General features: G+C 47.3%; 1 long non-coding RNA gene across 1 annotated transcript; it reads left to right on the top strand.

Moving 5' to 3' along the window:
• The first annotated feature begins 1,983 nt into the window (after positions 1–1,983).
• Positions 1,984–23,757, top strand: LOC144948923 (uncharacterized). The gene is made up of 3 exons (XR_013640220.1): positions 1,984–2,074; positions 4,442–4,559; positions 23,741–23,757. It is a non-coding gene; the product is annotated as an uncharacterized LOC144948923 (long non-coding RNA).
• Positions 23,758–23,790: the final 33 nt, after the last annotated feature.

The raw sequence follows: 23,790 nt of genomic DNA, 5'->3' as shown, positions 1-23,790 counted from the left end.
AAACAATGAAAATAAATAAACATTAATGGAGTTACATTGTGCCGAGCAAAGGGCATCCATTATTGTACTCTAAATATATATTATTTCATGTATATGCTCCCCAATTTCACTAAGCCACACTGACCAGTGCGGTGCAGTATGGCCAACTTACCCCCCAGCTTGCAGAGTTTTTAGTGGCCTCCCTCTGAGAGTGGATTGACAACATGGCTTACACATGTCCACGTATATACACATTACTGATTACAATATTAATTATTTGAAAAACAGATTAAGATTTGGAGGAGGTTTTGACGGAGTTATTATGAATGAATAATCCAGGAGTGCTGGCATTAAGCACATTTCATCAGATGCAGTGATAAAAAGGCAGTGACATTGACGATGATCATCACGAGAGTGACGTGAAGACGAGTGTAGCAGGCAGCGTGCGTGTATCTCTACCCCTCCACTCTGTCTCCCTGTCTCTTGCTGTGAGCGCAGCTGAGAGAGAAGCTGAAGGTAGAGACTGAGAGACGAGGTGAGGAGCACTCCGTGTCACTTACACTCAGCGTGTGTCACTTACACTCAGCGTGTGTCACTTACACTCAGCGTGTGTCACTTACACTCAGCGTGTGTCACTTACACTCGGAGTGTCATTTACACTGGGTGTGTCATTTACACTCCGTGTGTGTTACACTCCATGTATGTCACTTACTCTCCGGAATTATCACAACTATCACAGAGCACTCACCTACAACAAAGATCCCCAGAATAGCCTCAACAGACTATTGGGGCAAGTGCTGTTAGCGTGCAGCTATGAAGGCCGGCAAGGCACACGAGGGTGTGGGTGGCCAGCATCATGCCCGGCCGCCTTTGTCTCCTGAGTGGCAATGTTTACACACTGTGCCATTTCCTAATTTGAAGCTGAGTCGACCTAGAGGAGACCCAGGGCTGGTTAACTGGTGTTGACCATGACTGGAAACCGAACTTGGGTCACTGGGTTCGTAGAGCGGCACACTAACTGCTACACTACTGCTCCCCACTCAGTAGTGTGTGACACAAACAACAACCGCCATTTGCCACTAAGTAACGGTGACATCACCACGGCGCTTGTGCCAGGCTATTGTGCACTTTAAGGCCACGTGAAGTATTGAAGGCTCGCTGGCAGGAGGTTACGGGACAGACCCAGGTGCTATGGGTTAATTGACTGAGGTGACTGGCAGTGTCCTTATGACCTGTTTCGGTTTGGCAGTAGAAGTCTCACTCCAGTCGAGTGGTATTACCTTTACATTAGCTGTATAACACTATGGGGAAGCTACCTGGCCTGTTGTTCCATATAAAGCTTCAGGTCTTCTCGGCCATAGTTATAACCTCTCTTATCTACAATTGCGAAGCGTGGGATTTGTAAGGAAAATCTGTGCCAGTTTGAAGCATTAAGTCTTTACTCCCTCCGTTCCATCCTAGGTATAAACACCCTGGATTGTATGAGGAGTGCACAGATCCTTGAAAGTTCTGGACACATTCCCATCCGTGAGCTCTAGCAGTCCAGGCTGCGTTCACTAGGTTATATAGCAGGCATACCCAGTCACTGCATGCCCAAGTAGCTTCTGTTTTACTAGATAGTGGGAGCTAAAGCCTGGAAAGAATGTTACCGTGCAGTTGGAAGCATTTGGCCTCCCAACAACAATGGAGGGCAGACGGGCGATACTCAGAACAATAAGCATAGCTCCAGCTGGTTAAAACAAAATAATTTGGCACAGCGGAGATCAGTCATCTCAGTCAGTCAACCCATAATACCTGGGTCTGTCCTGTGACCTATCAGTGAGCCTTTCGACACGTTACGTGGCTGAAAAATGCATCGAGCCTGGCACAAGCACTGTAGTGATTATTATTGTTGAGTGTTGTAATAGTCTTACACTGCGAATGAGTGTCTCACAGTGAGTGATGCATGAGTGTAAGAGTGGCGCTGTCTTGGTTCACACAGATTACAGGCTCGAGTGGGGAGACATCGCCTTTCCCCGGAGCCGCATCTTTAGGGAATGGCCCAAGTCAAAGAACGGCAAAGTCTACGTACCCTACAAGGTGTCCCTCGCCTTCTGTGAGTGTTCCGCCTCAAGTGTTAGACACGTGCTGGTTAAAGTAATCATGGGTTAATTCCTTTTTATTCAAGCATTAACAATTAAAAAAATTTATACTTGGTTTCCTAAGATCTGCAGCTTCTTTCAAGACATACACCACCATAATCACACACACTTAACTTCTTTTTCTATGTGCAGCTGGGTGCTTCTTTTGTCTAAAACGATGCTTTCGCTATTTTGCCTCCAGACATTTTTCTATTAAAACGTTTGCATGAAATAATTTCATTTTATTATCACTCTAATGATTTAAGAAGCCACAATAAAGGTTTTTTGGGTTAGATTGCGTCAATATAAATGTGCTGTGAAACCTGCCACCACCCGATGCAGCCAATTAGTCACGTAAACAAAATGTGCCAATTAGTTACTACTTCAGCATACCAGTGTGTTGGAGAGTAAACCCACCGACGAAGGCCTACGTGTTAAACTGCCTTAAGTAGCCACCTACATCTAAGCCATTGCTGCTGCTACAGAAACTGCAACATTCCTCTTTGGGAAAAAAGTGTTTTGGTTCTTCAAATTAGCGTGAGAAAACGTTCTCAGAATTACCATTCAAATTAATCTGTAGAAAAAGTCATTGAAAGACCTCGCACGCCCCGGTCATGAAATGCAAATTTTCCTGCTCCTTGTGCTTCATCCCTGTTCCTTGATGTTCGTGCGCCTAGTTCTTTCTGTGCCTTGTTCACCCTCTTCATTAAAGACCGATACCTTTAGCTGCATTTAAAATAAACTTTGAGCAATGATGTACCTTCCACCGCCGAGAGACTGGAAGGGGGACCAGATTGAAGGTAGAGTTCGCATGAACAGAGTCGCACTCGTTTAGAAAAAAGTGCAGCACCCAATGTGTAACGGGGTTTAAATTATGTAGAGCTGTGCTATGTGTGAATTTATAATCAATTGACCATAATCGCTTTTGGGCAAAGAGATTGCTGTGATAGGCTGTAGGCGAGTGGATAATAAGGAACATTTGTCTCTGAAGAAAAAAGTTACTCAATTACTTTCAAACCATATCCCCAGAGCTTTGATTAATTGATATTTCCTTTGGAAAAGCGTTAGCAAAAATGATTTTCAATTCACAAATCATTGACCCTAGTGGAAGAGATGGAATTCTAACTCATGATTGGGATATAATCTTGCAGTTAGTGAATTAGTTATATGTATCTCACTATCACAAAAAATGCGCATCACATAGGATACAGAATCTCAGATGAAGAGGAAGTTCCAGATGTCATACTTGAAGAGGTCAACTCTGTCGATTGTAGTGTGAACAATGGGATAGTTCCTGGACCAGATGGTATAATAATCATGAACATTATCAAAGAAGAGGGGCATTGCAATGACTAGAGGATATACATTTAGAACCATCATAGTGCATCAGTTATTATTGGCATGCATTCTGACATCACGCAAACTTTGACATCACAGGTCCAGTAATTATATTTGTTACGTCTGATAATTACCAATGACTTATATTAGAAGTAACATACCCTTTACACTATGGGAACCTCATTTGCCAGTAAAAATATGATAATTGGTTTTTTACCCTTCTATCTTGCCAGATAGAAGGGTAAAAAAACCAATTAACATACCCTTTATTCGGCATTTAATGTGATGTAATCACATTCCTTGATTTTCCTTTGATTACTTTATTTAAATTAACATACATACGACAAAGACGCTATCTGAGGCATCCCATCTGCTCTCAGGGACGAATAGTGAACGACCTCAGACCCTAGCGCTGTGGTAGCAAATAGAGAACATTTGTTGTAACTCTGTAATAAACATGACTCTCGATATATAGGACGTACAGCTTTACCTTCTTATATACATGTTATAATCATACACGTAGGCCTCTAACTAAGCCTACAGAGGCTCGAATCGGGAATCATGACGATTCCTCAAGTCGCCAGGTGGGGGACCGTGATATGAAGATTTTACACGTGCAGAGAGTCCACTTCGTGTTTTTTCATGAATCTGTGCCGCTCACTCAACACAAGTTGTTTAGAAATTAGAAAGGCCAGATACCAACGCTGTCAAATACATGCATTGGGGACTCAGTGAATGAGTCATAAGTCAATAAGTCACACATGATTGGTGCTTTCCAAAGACAATAGAAACCATGACAAGACTAAAACAATGAGGAAATCACTGCACCTCACCATCAGTGGCCCCCGGTTCCCTCCCCAGGGAAGAGGCTCCTGCTGCTGCGGTGCCGTCTGTGTTGCCATCGCTATAACAAGTGCACAGTGGCCAGCGTGATCCGTTATCTAGCTCCTCTCACACATGGCGACTTACGTGACTCTTGAGTCTCCCTGTGTCTCATCGCACAGTTGATGGCGATATCAAGAAGATCGAGGAGGCGGCGCTGGAATTTAAGAAGAAAACGTGTGTCCGGTTCATCCCTCGCTCCAACGAGACCGACTACATCTATATCCACGCGTGGGAGGGGTGAGACACGAAAACACGGACACCACAGAGACATGGAGACTACGTAGAGAGGGACACTACAGAAACACGGACACTATAGAGACATTCTAGATTTGAAGTTTTCGGTAAAGTCACGTAGGTATAAAATATAAAATACAGTTAATCACGATGTTTTGGGCGCAACACAACGTCCGTCATCAGGTGGGACAACCACAGCAAGAAACAATTGCTGAAGTGAGCAAAAGAACTGCTGTAACAAGAGGCTATATATGTAAGAGGGGTGGGAGCCAGGGAGGAGAGATAGAGAGGGTTGGGTGTGGGGTAGGAGGAGTGGAGTGCTGCAAGCTAAGACACGTGCACGACAAAATGCCGGGGGAGGGAGGGGAAGCGAGCGGGGCTGGGAGTGGGAGGCTGAAGAAACTGGAGATGCAGATATGAAGGCATACCATGAAGCAGTTAAGGTTTTACCTGGTTAATAACATCCTTTCAATGATTGCTCAATTTTTATTCATCTTCCCGGTTGAAGTTATTTCTATGTTTATATATCTGGACTAGCAGTTGCCGCCCGCTTCGCGGGCGGTGTGTATATGCTTGGTTGGTGGGGAGTTGAAAGTGGCTGGACACAATATACATGTTTTGGTGATTGTTCAATGTTTATTTTTGTGAGGTTATATGTATTTTTATGAGACGCTCAATCGACAATATTCAAGAATGCAAGTAATTGAAATATAGAATGCAACTTATTCAAATATCTGGCGATACACGATATTTTTCGTGTACACTCCGTCTTCCTCCTCGTCGTCAGGTCCCTCAATAAGCACCTTGATGTTGGATCTTGCCGTGACTCGCGATAGTGCCACGTACAGTTGGCCGTGCGAGAAGCATGGCGTTGGTAGATATAATCCCAGGTTGTGAACAGTTTGCCCTTGCGCCTTGTTGATGGTCATCGCGAAGGCTGGGACAATAGGGAACTGCTTGCGCCGAAGTCGAAATGGGAAGTCTTTCGTGTCGTCGTCGCTGATGAAGATGATCCGAGGGATCAACACCTCCTTACTGTTATGGGTTCCTGTCATGATAGTCGCGCGAATGACGTGTGGCTTCATTTCCAGGATGCGAAGTCGTGTTCCGTTGCACAGGCCAGCGTCCGGGTTCAAGTTGCGCATCATCATCACTGGGATGCCTTTGTTGAGGATCAACTTGTGTGGCGGAACCCCGTTGATGTTCACCGAGTTGAGGACCTCTATCTCAAAGAATGCTCACCCTGCTCTCTCGTCGTCCTCAACCGAATCTGTAGACAGGTACACTTGTGGAGCTTCGCTGAGGCGATCCGCGACAGCCTCATTCACTCGCTGCACAGCGGCGTTGGTCGGCGTCAGAATAGTGCGGCGAGCGAAGTAGTCGTTCGTTGCCACCGTAGGGTAATTCAATTCATCTGCACTGTACATGGCATCGACAATCTTCTTCAACCAGAGTGGAACGGGCAGATGATTGCCGTCCTCATCTCCGTGGATGTCTGGGTCGTATTGAGGATTGTCGATCACCATGGCACGCGGAATCTTGATGCAATCCGGACCGAGGTCAGGATCAACTTCATGCCTACCCTCTCCGACTTCCAAAATAAATTCTGAAAAGGCAGCCAGTTCTGCGGCGGATTCTTGGTTCTCTGCACACTGGACTCTCATGTTCACAGTCAGATGAACTTGCTTGAAGTGGGACCACAGGTCGGACGACTTGAAACACGCATCCACAGTATCAGCTGGTGTTCCTTTCTTCACAACTGGCAGAATCTGTCGAAAGTCACCGGACAGGACAACCACTTTGCCTCCAAACGGTTCATGCAGATTGTCCAAAATATCGTGAAGCGTGCGATCCACCGCTTCAAACGCAAACCGGTGCGTCATTTGGGTTTCATCCCAAACGATAAGACTTGCCTCCTTGATAAATGCCTTGAGCTTGGACTGTTTGCGAATGAAGCATGTGGATATGTTCGTCGGTTTTAACGGGATTTTGAACGTGGAATGCGAGGTACGACCGCCTGGAAGCAGCAGCGAGACAATGCCACTGGAAGCAACAGCAATTGCAATCTTGCCTTGAAGACGTATCTTCGCCAGCACATGGTTGAGCAGCGTGGACTTCCCCGTGCCGCCCGGACCATCGATGAAGAACAGCTTTTGATGGGGTTGACTGTCTTCGACTGAGCCAACAATTTCGTCGTAGATTTCTCTCTGGTTCGTGTTGAGTCTGTCAGCATCTTCTACGATGTCTTGTAGCTCGTTTCTATCATATCCTTCCAATTCGCGGCGGATATGGTTGTTCTCAAGCAGCGAGTCCAAGAGCAAGTGTGGGTACTCGGAAAGCTTCGGGAGGTCGTCAAAGTCCGACAGAGCCATGCCACCTGCCGTGAGGAATTCGTGGAGGCTGTGAAGGGTTTTGAACTTTACCATGTCTTCTTTGTTGGTTAGCTCGCGGTACTGGTCCTCGTAATCGCGAGCTAAATCGTCGTAGAATTTATCCCAGAGAGCCTTCGTATCTGCTGGCATGGAATACAGCAGAATCGTAGCGAAGAGTTGACGAAGCTGGTACGGCATCTGAAAGAGCGAGGCTTCTTCGAGACACGCAACCCATTCGCGATCGCTCTCAAGGTAGCCTGCTCGCATGGCTGCTTCCTTGAACGTCGGGCATAGTTCACCGCGAATGGTGCGCAGGTCTTTGAAAGACTCCGGGCCAGGTATGTGGCACAACAGCACACACAAGTAGAAACGCTCGTGATCACGCGGAGAGCAATGCACCATCCTCCAAATGGTGCGTCGCTGGTTTTAGTATCTGATCCATTGCTTGTCCTTGTTGTCCCAGCGAAACAGCGTCGGTATGTCTTGGTACAACATGTCCTTCGCTTCGGCGTTGCTTTTGGCCAATTCGAAGAACCTCGTGAGCTTCGTATGGCGAGCATTATCCAAGACTTGCTGTGGATCAGCGGTTCCAGCGTAAGTTACGAACTGGCTGTTGGGAAGGTGGATGTGGAGCGTGACAACCGTGTGCGTCTTGCCTTGAATTGGGTACTCGAGTAAACGCTGGCAAGCCTCCACTGGTGAAATGTAGCATGCCTTTACGTACCGGATGATCTCATTCGGCTCACGTCGAGGGTGTTCAGACTCTCTCACGTCATCTCCAACTGGCCGCGCACTGATTTCCGTCATATCAGCGCCTTTGTAGATGTACTTGTACAGGTACTTGATCGCCGTGATGCTCGAGCACACTTCAACGTTGATGTGGCAATCATATTTCTGAGAGAAGAATGGATTGTATGGAACAATCCATTGATTGACTGTCGCATTGTCATATTTCTTGGCCTTGAACTTGAGCACGCCGTCCGTTCGCAGACGTCTTCTGTAGACAGGAAACCCATTCTGGTTGGTTTGTGTCACCTCGGACAGTGCCTTCGGGAAACCCTTGGTGCACTCGCCGTCCTTCATACACGGAGAGCTGGGGTTTAGGGCTCCACACGGCCCGTGCATCATGCTGGTCAAAACTGTGTTGTACAGATCACAGTTCCTCACGGCATCTGGAAGTTCCAAGGACACAAACTTGTCAAAGTCCTGGTGAGTCCTGGGTTTGTCTTAATGGGCGAGAATAATGAGTATGTGAGCGTGCGGCAGTCCACGCTTCTGAAACTCGACCACATAGATTCGCGCGATTTGCTGCCCAAAGACCCCATCATCGAGATCCTTCAACACTGCTTTGAGCTTCTGTTGCCACACACGTGCGACAATATCTGGCCTATCTTGAGCATTTTGGTGTGGTCCGTTTCTGTCTATCGTCTTCGTGATTTCATCCCATTGAGGGTTGCACGTCACAGTCACGAACAAATCCGGCTTGCCAAACTCGCGCACCATCGCCATGGAGTCCTGATACTGCGAGTACATGTATCTCTCACCACCCGTGAACGACGCTGGAAGTACGATGCGCTGTCCGACTTGATCAAGGAAGTGACGGCGGTGGCTTGGCTCTGGATGTACTAACATGCCTGTGTGACGATCGTATTCCGACACTAAGCCTTGGTTTTCGCCTAATGCAACCACGCCCTCATGCAGGTACGCATCCAGAACTCCCTTGTAAAGATCCGCTCGAAGTGTCTTCTGGTTTGCCACGACCCAGCGCAGACTCTCCTGTTCGCACTTGGCACGTTGGTCAACCAGCCACTGCTGGAACAGTCGGCCACCTTGGTGGAGAACCAACTGGTCGTTTTCCTTCTGGTAGAGTCGGTACGCAACATGTTCGCGAAGCGCCATTCGCGTCTTGTTCCGATACGTAGCGCCGTTCATGTACTCATCCGTGTACGTCCAACCCAGTTCCCCGAGAGGGAGCAAGAGAGGACATTGAAGTGAATCGTAGATCGAATGGGTTTCGAACAGTCGCAAAAGGCCACCTGACCGTGGGAAGAGAAGCAAGTCTCGGTTATTCGCCGCGTTGCCGTCATCAACCAACACAGCAGCAACCTCCGTGGCGGTGGGGAGATTGTGCGTGCGGGGTCCCGCATAGTTCTTTGCATGCAGGCGAAACACGACGTTGACGGGGTTGTCGCCGGCTTCGATCATGCTTCTCATCCGCTGACCCATTGTAAGGAACTCGCGCGCAAACGGGTTGCACGTCTCCATCATGTGCTCCAAGTCCAACAGCGCGACTCTGTTCAGGCCACAAAAAATGCCCTGTTGGCGAGCCACTCGTGCTTCCACATCTGGATCGTACACGTAAATCTGCGCAAACTTGGGCTTCGTTGTCTGACCGGCTTGATCCGTATATGGTAACAAAGATCCCAAGAAATGGCCCATCGCTCCTTGGATACGGTATGTATACACGCCTCTCTGCCCTTGGACACTTTGATCTTCTGCTACTGGGTCGAAGTGGCGATTGCTGAAAGACGCACCAAGCGACGTAAATGCAAACACTTGATTGTACATGCGTATCTGCTTCCGAAACTCTTCATCTTGGAACCACTTGCGTAGAATGGCCGGTGCAGGCTGGAGTGGCGGAAGAGCGACCTTGCCGTGAATGCAGCATGTGATTGAAGACTCGCCCGGCCACTTCCATGCTCGACACTTCGAGCAAACCGAAGTTGGCTCTGGTAGTTTGTGTCTTCCTGCAATGATATTCTTCCCCGAAACTCTGGAGACTTCAAACTCGTCTTGGTTGGCGAGGGTGGCCTTGTAGCGCTTGGTTCGCCGTTGAACGCGTCGCTGTTCCAGCGTCTCCTCGACTTCGTTTTCTGTCCTCTCCATTTGCCGTTGGGACTGGCGCTGTCGCATCTCCTCTAGTTGTTTTCCCGTCATCCTGGCGAGACGTTCAGCTTCCAGCTCAGCATGGCGTCGACGCGCTTCCTCCTGCTGTTCTTCCGTCAACCTCCCGCGGCGCTCTGCTTCCAGCACACTGTGGCGACGTCGTTCTGCGTCTTGCTGCTGTTCCGTCAACCTTCGGCGCCGCTCAGCTTCCGAGTTACTGCGACGATATCGTTCATCCAGTAGTCGCTCGGCAGTCATTCTCGAACGACGCTGGGCCTCCAGCGCAGCGCGATGCGCTCGCTCAGCATCTTGTTGAAACGGAGATTGCTCAGCACGTCGCTTTAGGCGACGCAACTCCTGAAGGCCTAGTGTGAGTTGTGGATCCTCCCGCGCTGCGGCTCGAGCAATGACAAAGTGAGGGTCGTCTTCTTGTTGCTTACCTTCTTGAAGGTCCACGTGGAAGTCGCCGGGACAAATGACATGATCGTGTACGTCCATGAGGACATCCTGCATATCACTTGGTTGATCCATTGCGTCGTTGCCAACGTTGGTTGCTATGCGGCCTTGATCGATAGCATTCCCCAAGTAAAGCTCTCACTTTGGCTTATTCAACCGAAATCGCTTCATTCGGCGGCGATTGCGGCGATGATGTGTGACCTCCTTGGGCTCGGTGGCGGCAGGAGTTGCATGTACGATTTGGTTTTTGTGCAAAGCGTCCTCGAGCTCCTCTCGTGTGTCTCTGTTTCGCTTGCTATAGGGATTTGGATGAAGCATTATCCTAGGTGAGGGTGAGTATGAAATAGTTGAGCAGCTTAGGCACCCTCTCCGTGTTCCACGACCAGTGCTTGTAGTAATCGTGGTGGCTGTGGTGAGATATCTGGAAGCCTGCGTACACAAACGTGACGCGTTAGACAGAAAGCCTATGTAAACCGCGTTGCCTCTCAGTCCGTGACATCTGAAGCAGTGTAGAATATATATCTCGCTGTACTGTTGCGCACGGGTACTGGCAGATAAAGTCCCCCCGACTGACGCACAAACGTTGTGACGACAGATATAATACAGGCAGTGCCTCTACCCTGCTCGCTACCAAGTCCCTACGCGACCGCCAGCTATGTTCTTGCGCGTTCAGAGTGTTTTTTTTACCCAAAGATGACCCTCACTTCCGCACGCACCACTATCCACCATAAGCGCACACTGGCACACTTACAGATGCAGCGGTTTGTTATTTTTGATTTAATTCGTAACGCAGCATCAATATGCGCTCCACCATCCACCATGCCCTTGCATTGCAAAGACACAGCTCCGGTGTGCGTGAGCGTGTGCGCCAGCCACAGTGACATTGGTCAGCAATGGCACCGTTCCGGTCGCACACAGGTTGGCCCCTGCATCCTCCGTCTGTATGTACACACACAGATCCGCTATGGGGCCAGCTGTTTTTTTATTTCGAAAATGTTATTTGTCGGTGTTATGCCGTCCATGGAGACGTGAGCAACGTCAATACATCTAAATGGTAATAAGCCGGATGAAGCGAAAAGTAACCATTGTACCCATCAAACAGTGAGCTCGGTTGCCCCATGGGGGTATTGAGCCATGGGCGAAAGTCCCGAAACTGTAGGGGGCGCTACGCAACTGGCCGTGGTCCCGGCAGGTGAAGCTGGCAGCTCAGTCCGCGAAGACTCGGCGTATAGCGAGCCCTGCCTACTCGTAAGGTAAAGTTGTTTGGGGACTCCACTAATCGCAGCACGCAGCACCAATTTTTATAGAAAAAAACGTATATACATAAATATACGTACATAACCGTAACAACCATTCGCACACTTGCATACACACCACACTCACACAGCGCAGGGTCTGCGCCCACAGTGCACTGCAGCACTGCGGCGCAGACCTTGGCAGACCTATGCTATCACACAGCGCATACCTTCTGTGTGCTTCTGCATGTTTGGAAATGGACGACTGACTGACTGACGCGTGCTGCCGCCACAAAGCACGCAGGCCACTTTGAGGCAATTAAATGTAAGGGATAATGAATTAGTCCAATGAGATTGAAGGCGACACCGACAGAATTTCTCGAGCGCTGGTTTGATATGTAGGGCCGGGAACTGTGCAGGGCCACTTTGCACACACTTGTTTCGGCCCAATGAAAGATTAAGCACAGTGGTTTCAAGGGAATGGGCGCAATATTGATGGAGCTGCATACGAAAGAGTGGTCATTTTTGTCCACTGGGCCGTCGAACCGAACCCCACCAATAATGAACAGATTTTATTGAAAGTTCTGGAATTGAAAATGTATGTGGCTATCTGATTAGTGGAGGGTTCTTGGTTGCACCCGCGGACGTTCTTCGTTGGGGAGATATCGCATCCAGAACGCAGTGTTCGGCGGGTGCAACAGCAACACTGTACCTACAGTAGATTTTCCGTTGCGACCATCACTCTGAATATGGTGTTGCGTGAAAGTAGGTGCAATTGTTGACCGAAGAGACGCTCTTGGGCGGCAGGTTTATTTATTTATATTTTTCGAATGAAAGTGAGCTGTGGCTTTTTGCCGGCTGGTTTATTTATTTTTATCGAATCAGAGCGAGCTGTTTGGGCGGGCCCGTAAATAAATAAATAAACGTCCAGACACGCACGCAGACGACCAAACCAGCGTAGTTGTTTAAGATGGCTTCATGAACAAACCTTTGAATTATATCCCTCAGCGTAATAGCAATGGTCAGCCACGGTGGAGGTATTAGTGCTGCCGTATTTCAAGAACACAATGTGACATGGCCACTATAGAGACATAGACACTTCAAAGACACTGACTATACATAGATGCAGACGGTACAGAGACTCAGACGCTGCAGAGACATGGACATTGTTCTGTCCCTTTTTGATATGTACACCCAATAATCACTAATGGCAGTAAGCACAAGGGTTGAATTGATAGCCTGGTTAGGAGGCCTGGTCATATGATACTTGATAATTTACAATATCTAACACAAACAGGTTTGGAATTGCTATCCAGATTGAGGGTCCCCTGATCACATGACTATACAGAGGCTGCTTCAGCTGTTTTAAAATGCAGAAGAGAAGTTGCAATCCTGTACCCACAATACTTGTGAGTAATGCATGTTATTACTGATGTAGACTACATGAGTGTATTAGTTCATGGCATATAACAGGTTTCAAAGACAGAGTTACACAGCATTCCACATGTGCTCTGATAAAGAGGCCTACTCAGGCATAAGCATGGGCAGTTCATTTTGTTAAAGTCTGAGAGATATTGTGAGTCACTCTTGAAATAGCTGCCCTGCATAAATCTTGATGCTATATCCAACGCTCCCTAGAGCAAGGATAATGAAGTATGCTTTGTTATAACCCTTTGTTGTAATTCTTGGACAGTGATATTTCAGTTCAGTCTGTACTGTACTGTATACTCGCCACAGTGGTGAAGTATGGAAAGTGTCTGCTTAGGCATTTAAAACTCCTTGATGTAGTGGAGCTGTTTGTCACTGTGCATTTGATGAGAGAGTTAAACGTTCAGTTAGCTTATGACTTCTGTTTTTTGATGTGTACAGTTTTACCCAGTAATGGATCCATCACCACTCAACTTTAGTGAAGGCCATGCTCATTAACCATATCAAGTTCAGTTTAGACTGTTTATGAACCAGGGTTGATAGTCTGAATAGATGTATTCCATTTATGTGCATTGAGGTCAGAACACACGAAAGTAACACAGACACTACAAGGACATGGACATGACAGAGCCATGGACACTACAGAGTCATAGACACATCCATGGTAATTTTTTTTTGGCCAGTACCCTCTGCAGGTTGGACCAAGGAGGAAATGTCTACAGACCTGCTTAGTTCAGGGGATTGTGAGGTAATAGAGCCCACTGAAGTGGCCTGATGTGTAGTCTCGGCCAGAGCACCATCTCCGTAGTGGAGGTCATGTGCTCCAGAAGGACTAGGATATACCTTGTCTTGGTTACCAGTCAGCTCTTGAACCTGCTGGCTTATGAGCAGTGCCTTGTAGTTTCGAAGCTGCATCTGACCTTAGTCCATCCAGATGTTGGTACCAAGATTGTAGATAACTGAGTCATTTTGAGGAAACAATTGGCTTGGTTCACCACCCAACCATGGTCCTTGAGCAATTTAAGGACTGCATCATTCTCCAGCTAGAGTTTGAGACATGTTGCTGCTCTGATCAGGTCACCAGATTTGGGTAAATGTGAACACCCTTCTCTAGCCACCAGCAAGTTCATGAGTCGCTTGGTGAACAGCCTTGGAGCAGAGGACAGGCTGAATAGCGATGGCCAGTACGTGTAGTGTTGCCCTAGAGCATAGAGCCACAGCTACTGGAAGTACCGCAGGTGCATGGAAACATGCAGGTAGGCATGCATTGCGAGTAAGGCATTTAGCATTCTTACATCCAGGATTACCATTGAAGTCCACATAACTTTTCTGACCATGAAACATCTGGAGTAAAACCCCAGTCCTTGTTGATTGGCAGCAACATATTGAATGGCTTGAATGTTGAGAAGTAGTGACATTTCTTTGGTGAATGTCTGAGAGAGCTCTGGATGTTCCGGCGGAGGTGAAGGCTTGAACCCACTGAAACGTGGGGCTCCTGGAAGTCCAGCTTATAGCCTTGTTCCCCAATGACTCAGACCCATGTGTCCGGTGTTGTACATGCCCACATAGTTATGCAGGAGACTAGGGGGACCAGCCGCTTTACTTGGCACCAACAGTGCTGCTAATGCTTGTATGCCATGGTGGTTGCGTCAGTTTGGCACTGTGGGTATTTGAGCTTCTCCCTTGTTCTGCTTCCGGCAAAGCTGGACGTGTAGGCTGGTTTCCTGCTGCTGTACCGGGATTGGTGTCTGGAGGCCTGCAGGGGACAAAATGACTTATGTGCCTCTGCCTTCTTGCCATCGTAAGTCGTTACATCAGGTCCTTGTGAGAGTGGCTCTCCCCTTCGAATAGTACAGTGCACAAGACCACCCTTGAATTGGTGGGTAGCTTTTGTCCCCTTATGTCAGATCACCCGTCTGCCCGTTACAGCAGAAGCCACCATCAGGGATGTGTTTTGAACAAGTATCTTCTCGCGTCGAGCTAGGCCTGGTGAAACTCCTGGTCCTCCTCCATGGGCCTGAGAGTTTCCATCGACTCAGGAATGAACTTTGCTACAAACGCCATGTACGTAGAGATGTATATGGCGGAAGCTGCAACACAATAACCTTTATCCATGCCCTGTCCGTAGCATCTGGCAGGGCTTAGCAACAGGGTGACCTTGGTGCACCTTCACTACCATGGCCACAACCACATGATATGAAGCGAATGCGTTAGGGTCCACCTTGTCCAGTGCGTAATGGGCATTGAGGTTATGCCTGGTTCATATTACCTCCGCTGGTTTTGCCCATTCCCCGCATATCTACTTAATCAGAGACTCTGGAAGCAGGAAGAGTTGTATTTCTTGCTGGCAGACCCCTGGTAAGAAATGGCTTCGACTCGATTGGCTCCAGTTGTTTTGCTTTCAGAAGCTTGAGCTTGATCTTCCACGTCAGTGAGCACAGGCAGTCATGTGGGAACGTCCATTTCCAATTCACTCTTTGATGAATCTCGGTCCGAGGATTACTCTTGCCAATGAGGAGTTACATCGCATATTCGGTCTTTTCCAACTTGGCTCTCCTCTGTTCAACTTTTTTGTCAGCCTCCTGCATGAAGGTGTACATCTGATGCTTGTTCAGCTGCATCTCAGGTTCCTGGAGGTTGATGCTTCCGCAGCGAGATGTGGGATAAGTGGCACTGATCTCTGGCCTGTGACATCATGTGAAAACAAGACGTTCTTGTCTGCCCTAGCAGATTGTGGGGTCTGTGGCAAACACATCAGCTGTCTGGTCTGGGCCATAAGAGCCTCGATAAGGGCCTCCAGATCTGCTCTGTCACTCTGATGAGGACGTTCTTGCCCGCATGGAATGTGCGGTCAAGTTCCTGACGAGGCTTCTGTCAGATCCATCCCCCTTGTCCACCTCTTCTCCTAGAATAGAAGTCTCCCCCGGCAGATCAGGAGAACTGACAAGCGCCTCCATCACTAACCGTCTTACACTGTTTTCATCTGGTGTGGCGGCTTGGATCTCCTAGATTCGCACAATGTGAATAAGTCTGCCCGCTTACACCCCAAATTTGTCCGAGCCTCTATCGACAGAGTTGCTGGCTCTACGGCTGGCCTGAATAATAAAGTTGCCACTGTGAGCGGCTGACATGTAGTGGCTCTGACAGTTCTGGTGGCACTGCAGAGAAAAATGGTGACCGCAAGTTGCCGCGCAATTTAAGCACGAGCCATGCTCTGGGCTGCAAGACTTACATGACATGACCCTTTTTGTGGGAACGGTGACATACCAGGGGGTGCACACTTCAGAAGACTTGCCTCCCACAACCTGCTAACTAACAGAGGGGGCCTCTTTGATGGTGAAACATTGGAGGAAAGTTGTGAGGCAATTTGTGCAGCTTCGCCCACTCGGCAGTTTTTACAGCCAATGACTTCTCTCTTGTTTATTGAAACAAGAGATATTATCGCAGTCAGCAAGTTATCCTTATCATAATTGACTTCAAGACACGTAAAACAAAAAAGTGGATGTTGGCACTCATTTCCAACGCACACCTACAGTACATAAGCTAACTTTTAGGTGCCATGTGTGTAATGGCATTAAAATAACAACAGTTAGTCAAGCTGTGTCACGAGTATTAGAGTTTTACAAATTTGGACGTGCATCAAAAACCAGACACAGTCCAAAGAGTTTAACACGAAAAAGAGGCAAGAAAGGATAGACATACAGTTTCCTGATTGTTTGAGGAATCTGTGTTAATATATCGTAAATATGCAACCTATTAACTAGGATGGTTCTATCCTGCGCTGCAACTTGTACCCGGATGCAGAAAGAAGTGAAACTTGCGATTTCAAGCTTTCGTGACTGCAGGGATTCATCTTCTTTGTTCTTTCGGTAAAGTCACATAGAAGGGAAATAATAAAATCATAAAAAGTAAAACATAATAGAATACAATTCTCACGACGTTTCGGCCACAACGCAAGCAGCCGTCCTCAGGTGAAGAACAGGTCTGTCGGAAAGACAGCATTTGAATGAGCACCACCACGCTTGGCTCACATGACATTGACTTCTCCAAGACAGAGGTACTCTGCAAGCCATCTGGCTACCATGAGAGATTCGTTCATGAGGCGATCCACATGTACACACACAGAGACAATTTCAACCGAGAAGTTGGATTCTGGCTCGGCAATCATTGGAAGGACGTAATTAACCATTTCGGATCTTAACTGATTGTGTTCACGTTTACGGTAACTTTCAGACCGCAGTCCACTCACTGGCATTGCCTATATATCTTTTATTCTCCACAGGGAATGGAGTCTTTGCTCCGCTGCAAGTCTCCTACAACCACTCTACCATTGACATATTTCATTCCTTCCTCTTAGTACCTTTTTCGCGACGGTCAATGGTATAGTGTATAGCAGATTGTATAATAATACATAGTATAAACGTGTAACGTTTAGTATATTGATGATACTAATGTAGTTTATATTTTAGTTTTTCTTTACGTGGTGGTTTAGCTGCTCCTTACTATTAAAATTCCTTCCCTTTATTACTGCTAACCCTACTCCCTCCCTTTGATGCTGCTAATCCTACATAATGCACGGGCATAATATGACTTTGAAACCCCCCCCCCACCTCCTATGCATTCCAAAAGCAGTGAATAATCCCATATCTGCATTTCCCATAAATATGCTAATTTCCTCTTGATATGCAAATTCCTTTGTCAAGGCGCCCTTCCCCCTCCAACCCAGCTTAAAAATACGCTGCCAAGCATGGTGGTGCTCATTCAGACGCTGTCTTTCTGACAGACCTGTTCTCCACCTGAGGACGGCTGCTTGCGTTGTGGCCGAAACGTCGTGAGAATTGTATTTTATTATGTTTCATTTTTATTATTTGATTATTTCCCTTCAACGTGACTTTACCGAAAGAACCAAGAAGATGAATCCCTGCAGTCACGAAAGCTTTAAATCGAAATTTAACTGCCACTACGGGGTGGGATTCCACAAAACTTTAAGATCCTTCAACAAACTCCGGGATAAGAAGGCTCAGCTAATCGAGTCTCTCACCTTTTTGAAGAGATGCCGCGACTCTAAGGTAATACCTGTCGCATTTACACTAATCTCTGCTGCTGTAACTTCTTCTAATGCTAAACGAATTCTGTCTAGAACTAGCTTAGCTCTTATCTCAGACTTACGCGCACCGAACTAGGTCAGTTAGACAAGACACTCTACAAATCACACTTATCTTTGACTGCAACAATGTCCACATCGGATTGGGAACATGTATAAAATATGACTGCCTCTTCAGCTGCTGCTATGTCGACCAAATGTAAGGACAACTTGATTTCCAAATTCAACCACCTCTCTAACAAGAGTCGGACCCACACACCAAAAAGCTAGACGTTAACAAAGTCATAATTAATCGCAGTAACAAGTCTATTTCTGATGGTCTGAAATCCTTTTTAGCTAAAGGACTAAACTTTGCAGTCACACCTAGACATATACCAGTTAATTATATCATTGCCCAAGTAGATGTGGCTCTCAAGGGCCTGGGTCACATCGCTGCAGACGTAGCAAGATCTGAAATCTATGCAACCCTGAAAAACGCTAAGATGCCAGCTAGCAACATCAGCAAAGATGAGCGTTTTGAATTAGCTCAATTAAAAAGAGGGATGACATTGCCATCCTCTCAGCTGAAAAAGGCAATGCCACTTTCATCATGGACAAAATAGAATACAACAACAAAATTCAAGAACTACTCAACAATGGCAGCTATACCAAAAGTAAAAAGAGACCCCACCAACAGCCTCGTCTCTTACACCAACCAAATAATTTTTGATTCAACCGCATTAATTGATCAGACCAAACAGTTCTCGTTGAAACCTTCTGCAGCCAGTTCACCAAGATTATACGGCTTGCCAAAGATACATAAAGAAGATACACCTCTTCGTCCCATTGTCTCTACGATCAACTCCCCCACATACAAACTGGCTCGTTTTCTGTCTGAAATCCAACTGCCTTTCACTGGAAAAACCACCTCTGTGGTACTAAACTCTACTGACCTGGTATCGACAATCAAGGGGATTTCCCTGTCCCCAGACGACCTGCTTGTCAGTTTTGATGTGGTTTCCTTATTCACCAAAGTTCCTGTACCTGACACCATCGCAATCATTGAAGACTTGGTTCATCAAGGACTGAATGCTGGGGTACCCCCCCTGGTGAGACACTGCTTAACCAATACATACTTCACCTGGAATGGAACATTCTACAAGAAAACTGAGGGCACCCCAATGGGCTCCCCCCTATCTCCAGTTGTAGCCAACGTCTTCATGGAGAAATTTGAGACTGACGCCATCCAGACTGCCACTCTACGCCCGACCTTATGGAAGAGGTACGTAGATGACACTGATTTTCTCTGAGATAAGAGCTAAGCTAGTTCTAGACAGAATTCGTTTAGCATTAGAAGAAGTTACAGCAGCAGATGTTAGTGTAAATGCGTTTGGTATTACCTTAGAGTCGCGGCATCTCTTCAGAAAGGTGAGAGACTCGATTAGCTGAGCCTTCTTATCCCGGAGTTTGTTGAAGGATCTTAAAGTTTTGTGGAATCCCACCCCGTAGTGGCAGTTAAATTTCGATGTAAAGCTTTCGTGACTGCAGGGATTCATCTTCTTGGTTCTTTCGGTAAAGTCACGTAGAAGGGAAGTAATTAAAATTAACCCGTTAAAACAAAGTTTTTCACTATAAATCCTTTATATGCGTGGCATCGGTTTTATTTTATTATTCATCAAGACAATAAATTACAGTACGTCTTCAATGGGCCACAACCCAGCCCACATTGGTCTTTGAAACGGGCGGCTAGAGTCCTCTCGTCCTCTGGCTTGAGATGGCTGCCACCTATGGGTCAGATGATTGTCTGCCAGAATTAAGCAATTGGTAATTCAATATTTTAAAAAATTTCCCTAAACAGTGTAAAATTTTGGGGAAAAAAATTCACGAAAATTCATTGTCACGCACAACGAGTCTGTGTGCAAAATGTCAGCTCGATTGGATCACGGGAAGTGGGTTAAAAAACGACCGAAAGATTTGCACGGTCGTAAGCAAGCAAGCGAACTTAATATAAAGGATTTAATAAAGGATTTAAAAATAATAAAAATAAAACATAATAAAATTATTCTCACGACGTTTCGGCCACAACGCAAGTAGCCGTCCTCAGGTGAAAACCAGGTCTGTCGACGCGACAGCGTCTGAATGAAACAGCACACGCGCTTGGTAAACGTTTTGTCCAGGACAAAGAGCACTATAACGAATAAGTGTTATACTGGGTAGTGTTAAGTGAGTTCTGCCTGCATATAATTTGTTAATGAAGATCTCAATTCAGAAACCAACCATGTTCAAAAGCTGGATTTAGAAATGGTGGTTTGTATTTATGTAATGCGAGCTTGAAGGAGGTTGCTGCTGGACTCTAGCCAAATCACACGACCCGGGTATTGGAGGTGGAGCCAGCAGGGCAGTGGGAGAGGAGCGGATCTGACGATCTGGAAGGGGGGAGTCAGGGTCACGTGAGAGAGGGGTTATAGAGGGGAACCCGGAAGAGATCGGGGCCAGTCGATGGAGTGAAGAGGCGGAACCACGTTGGGTGGCCGCCGCGCCATCAGCCGCGTGGCTGATGGGGCTAGCAGGGTAGCTAGCAGAGTGTGCGGGGCACACGGGGCCAGCGGGGTGGCCAGCAGAGTGTGCGGGGCACACGGGGCTAGCAGGGTGGCTAGCAGAGCGTGCGGGGTGCACGGAGCAGCGGTGTGGCTGCAGAGGGTGCTAGCAGAGTGGCTCGCAGGGTGTGCGGGGCACACAGGGCTGGCAGAGTGTCTAGCAGAGCGTGCGTGGCACGTGAGAGGAGACGCTGGTCCTTTGCCGGGACCAGCGAGGTGAAGGGACGAGTGGAAGAGCTGTAAGGAAGAGAGTGCGCGGGGCGCGTAAGAGACGACGCTGGTCCGAGGAGAAGGCCAGCGGGGTGCGGAGGTGAAGGACCCGAATATTATTACATTTATATAAAAGTCAAAAATTGTTGGTTTGTGGCTTTGTCTGTGGTCGCGCACTTGGCTCTCCAACGGTGGGGTTTACATATGTTAAGTAGTTGTTTCTGTTGTAGACGGAGGTACTCGGAGACGGAGGTGAGTTAGGGGCTTCCGCCAGGGTTTATTAACACATATCACTATAAGGGTTCCCTCTTCACCCCTTCCACTATCCCCGTTCCTCCAGTGACCCCGCTTGCGTCACGGGGTCTCCCTTAAATACCCTCTGAGGCGAGACGTCACGTGCACTGCCCAGCGCGCGCGACCCCACGTCCCGTGATGTCACCGCACCGGACAGCGCACACGACGCCACCACTCTCCTCTACTCCTCTACACATATAAAAAAAAAAGCCAGGCACCACGCCGTAATCCCCACGGTCAGCAAGCGCTATTCCTTTTTCACATCCGTCCACTTCAAATTAGTTTAATTATCGATTTAGTACGATTTTTGTGCGCTTTGCTTTTATTTATTTATGACGCGTGCACGGCCATACCAACTCACGCGCCTTTGGTGGGGAGGATGGCCCATGCCAAGTCGCACGCCTTCGGTGGGAGTGAGGGTCGCGTTAAAAATCCTATAAAAATACACTAAACGCTCAGGTAAATCTTCACTGTCTCATGTCCCCCCCCACCACGATGCATGCAGTTATTACTACTATACAGTCGGTAGATGCTACCACTATAGGCCGTAGATATTACTGCAGAGCGGCCGTGGACATTGTGCCGGGGGTGGGGTCAGGGATAGCAGCTCAGCCCCAGACTGCCAAGGTGCCACCTCGGCCGGCTGGACAATCTAGGCGAGGCCGGAGGCTCTGCACGGAACTAGACCTCACCACGCCACTCTGTCAGGTGAGTACTTTGTGCTATAGAGTCGATAAATACTGCTATCTAGTCAGCATGTATTACTGTAGTGATAGCAGGTACCACCACAGTTGGTATGCATTGCTGTAGTGATAGCAGGTACCACAGTCAGTCACTGCTGTTATCATAGGTACCACCACAGTAAGCACTGCTGTAATCATAGCAGGTACCACCGCAGTCAGTATGCACTGCTGTAATCATAGCAGGTACCACCACAGTCGGTATCCACTGCTGTAATCATAGCAGCTATCAACACAGTGTGCATTGCTGCAGTGAAAGCAGGTACCACCACAGTATGCACTGCTGTAATCATAGCAGGTACCATCACAGTATGCACTGCTGCAGTGAAAGCAGGTACCACCACAGTCGGTATGCACTGCTGTAATCATAGCAGGTACCACCCCAGTATGCACTGCTGCAGTGAAAGCAGGTACCACCACAGTATGCACTGCTGTAATCATAGCAGGTACCACAACAGTCAGTATGCACTGCTGCAGTGAAAGCAAGTACCACCACAGTATGCACTGCTGTAATCATAGCAGGTACCACCACAGTCAGTACGCACTGCTGTTACATTTTTAAGGTTAGTTTAGAAATATTTTTAAGACCCGGGCACCACCGGGTACTTCCTGCTAGTACCTTATTAATGCCATGCAGAGAGTAACTACATATCAGAAGGAAAGTTATGCAAGGAGATACACTGTTGCCAAAGTTGCTTACAGCAACAGTTGAATAATTTTTCTGAAAATTGGAAAGGAAAAATAAAGGCATGAACATAAATGAATAATATATTAATCACCTCGGTTTTGTCAATACCAATAACCGCCATTCGTCACTCAGTGACGGTGACGTCACCGTGGCACCTGTGCCAGGCCAGGCGCACTTTGAGGCCACATGAAGTGTCAAAGGCTCGTTGACAGGAGGTCATGGGTTGACTGACTGAGATGACTGGTAGATGCACCAGCTGTGTCCCCTCCTGTGCCAACTTGTTGCATTTTATCTCCCGGCGCTCCGCTTGTTTTGAGTGTTGCTTCTCTGCCCTCTGTTGTTTGAGGCCAACTGCCTCCAACTGGCCAGTAGGGTCCTTCACAAGCCCCCTCCATAGTTATTAGTTATTATATAGTTAGATCATTATTATAACAAGCAATCAGAATGAGTAACAGGAAATGGTTGAAGAACTTAATAAAATAAAGGTAAAACACGTTTTATTTGCATTGTCTGGCACCCCCTCCCTTGGTCATCCCTTTAATGTTTCATGTTGCCTCACCATCATTCCTGTATCTACAAGTCCTTTTTATTTCTTTATGAATCTGCTTCAATCCAAGGAGTTTATGCCCCGGTATAGAAACTCAAATAGCTGAACACACGCTGACCCCTAGGGCCCTGAACATGACCTACCTCCCTCACTCATCCCTCCCGTTCCGGTGATCATTTCATCTGCTCGATTTAAATTTTCTCCATACCCGCTCCACCCTGACTGGTCCTTCACCAGTTGTATAACTTGCATCTTGAACTGCATAGCCCCAAAAACAGCCAAGGATTACCTCAGTTACCCTGCCCGTGCCCTCGCCCTTCATTCACCCATTCTTTTAAACATTTGTTGTCAGTGTTTGTGTCGTTTATGGTGAAGGGTTGTATTTAAATATGTGTGGGTGTGTGATGATAATTATTTGGATATGATAGAAGTGACATCCCGGACTCCTGCAAGGTAATATCTCTTGTCCAAGGACCACGTTGTTATAACAAAATTAACTTTATTCTAACGATTCGTGGAAAAGATGGCACAAATAGAGTCTGTCATCATGTCACTACAAAAGCTGGTTATCTGTAAGCGGGATGTTTGACATTCATTTTCTAAACTGTGGGTAAGTAGTAATGGAGTCTATTGCGGTTGTCTCTGCAGGAACTGGTCGTTTCTTGGCTGTCAGGGTAGGGACCAGGCGCTGTCCTTGG

Source organism: Lampetra fluviatilis, chromosome 3 (assembly GCF_964198595.1).
Source record: "Lampetra fluviatilis chromosome 3, kcLamFluv1.1, whole genome shotgun sequence".
Taxonomy (NCBI): Eukaryota; Metazoa; Chordata; class Hyperoartia; order Petromyzontiformes; family Petromyzontidae; genus Lampetra; species Lampetra fluviatilis.
Note: the sequence above shows the minus strand (reverse complement) of the source record. Positions and strands in the feature narration are given on the sequence as shown.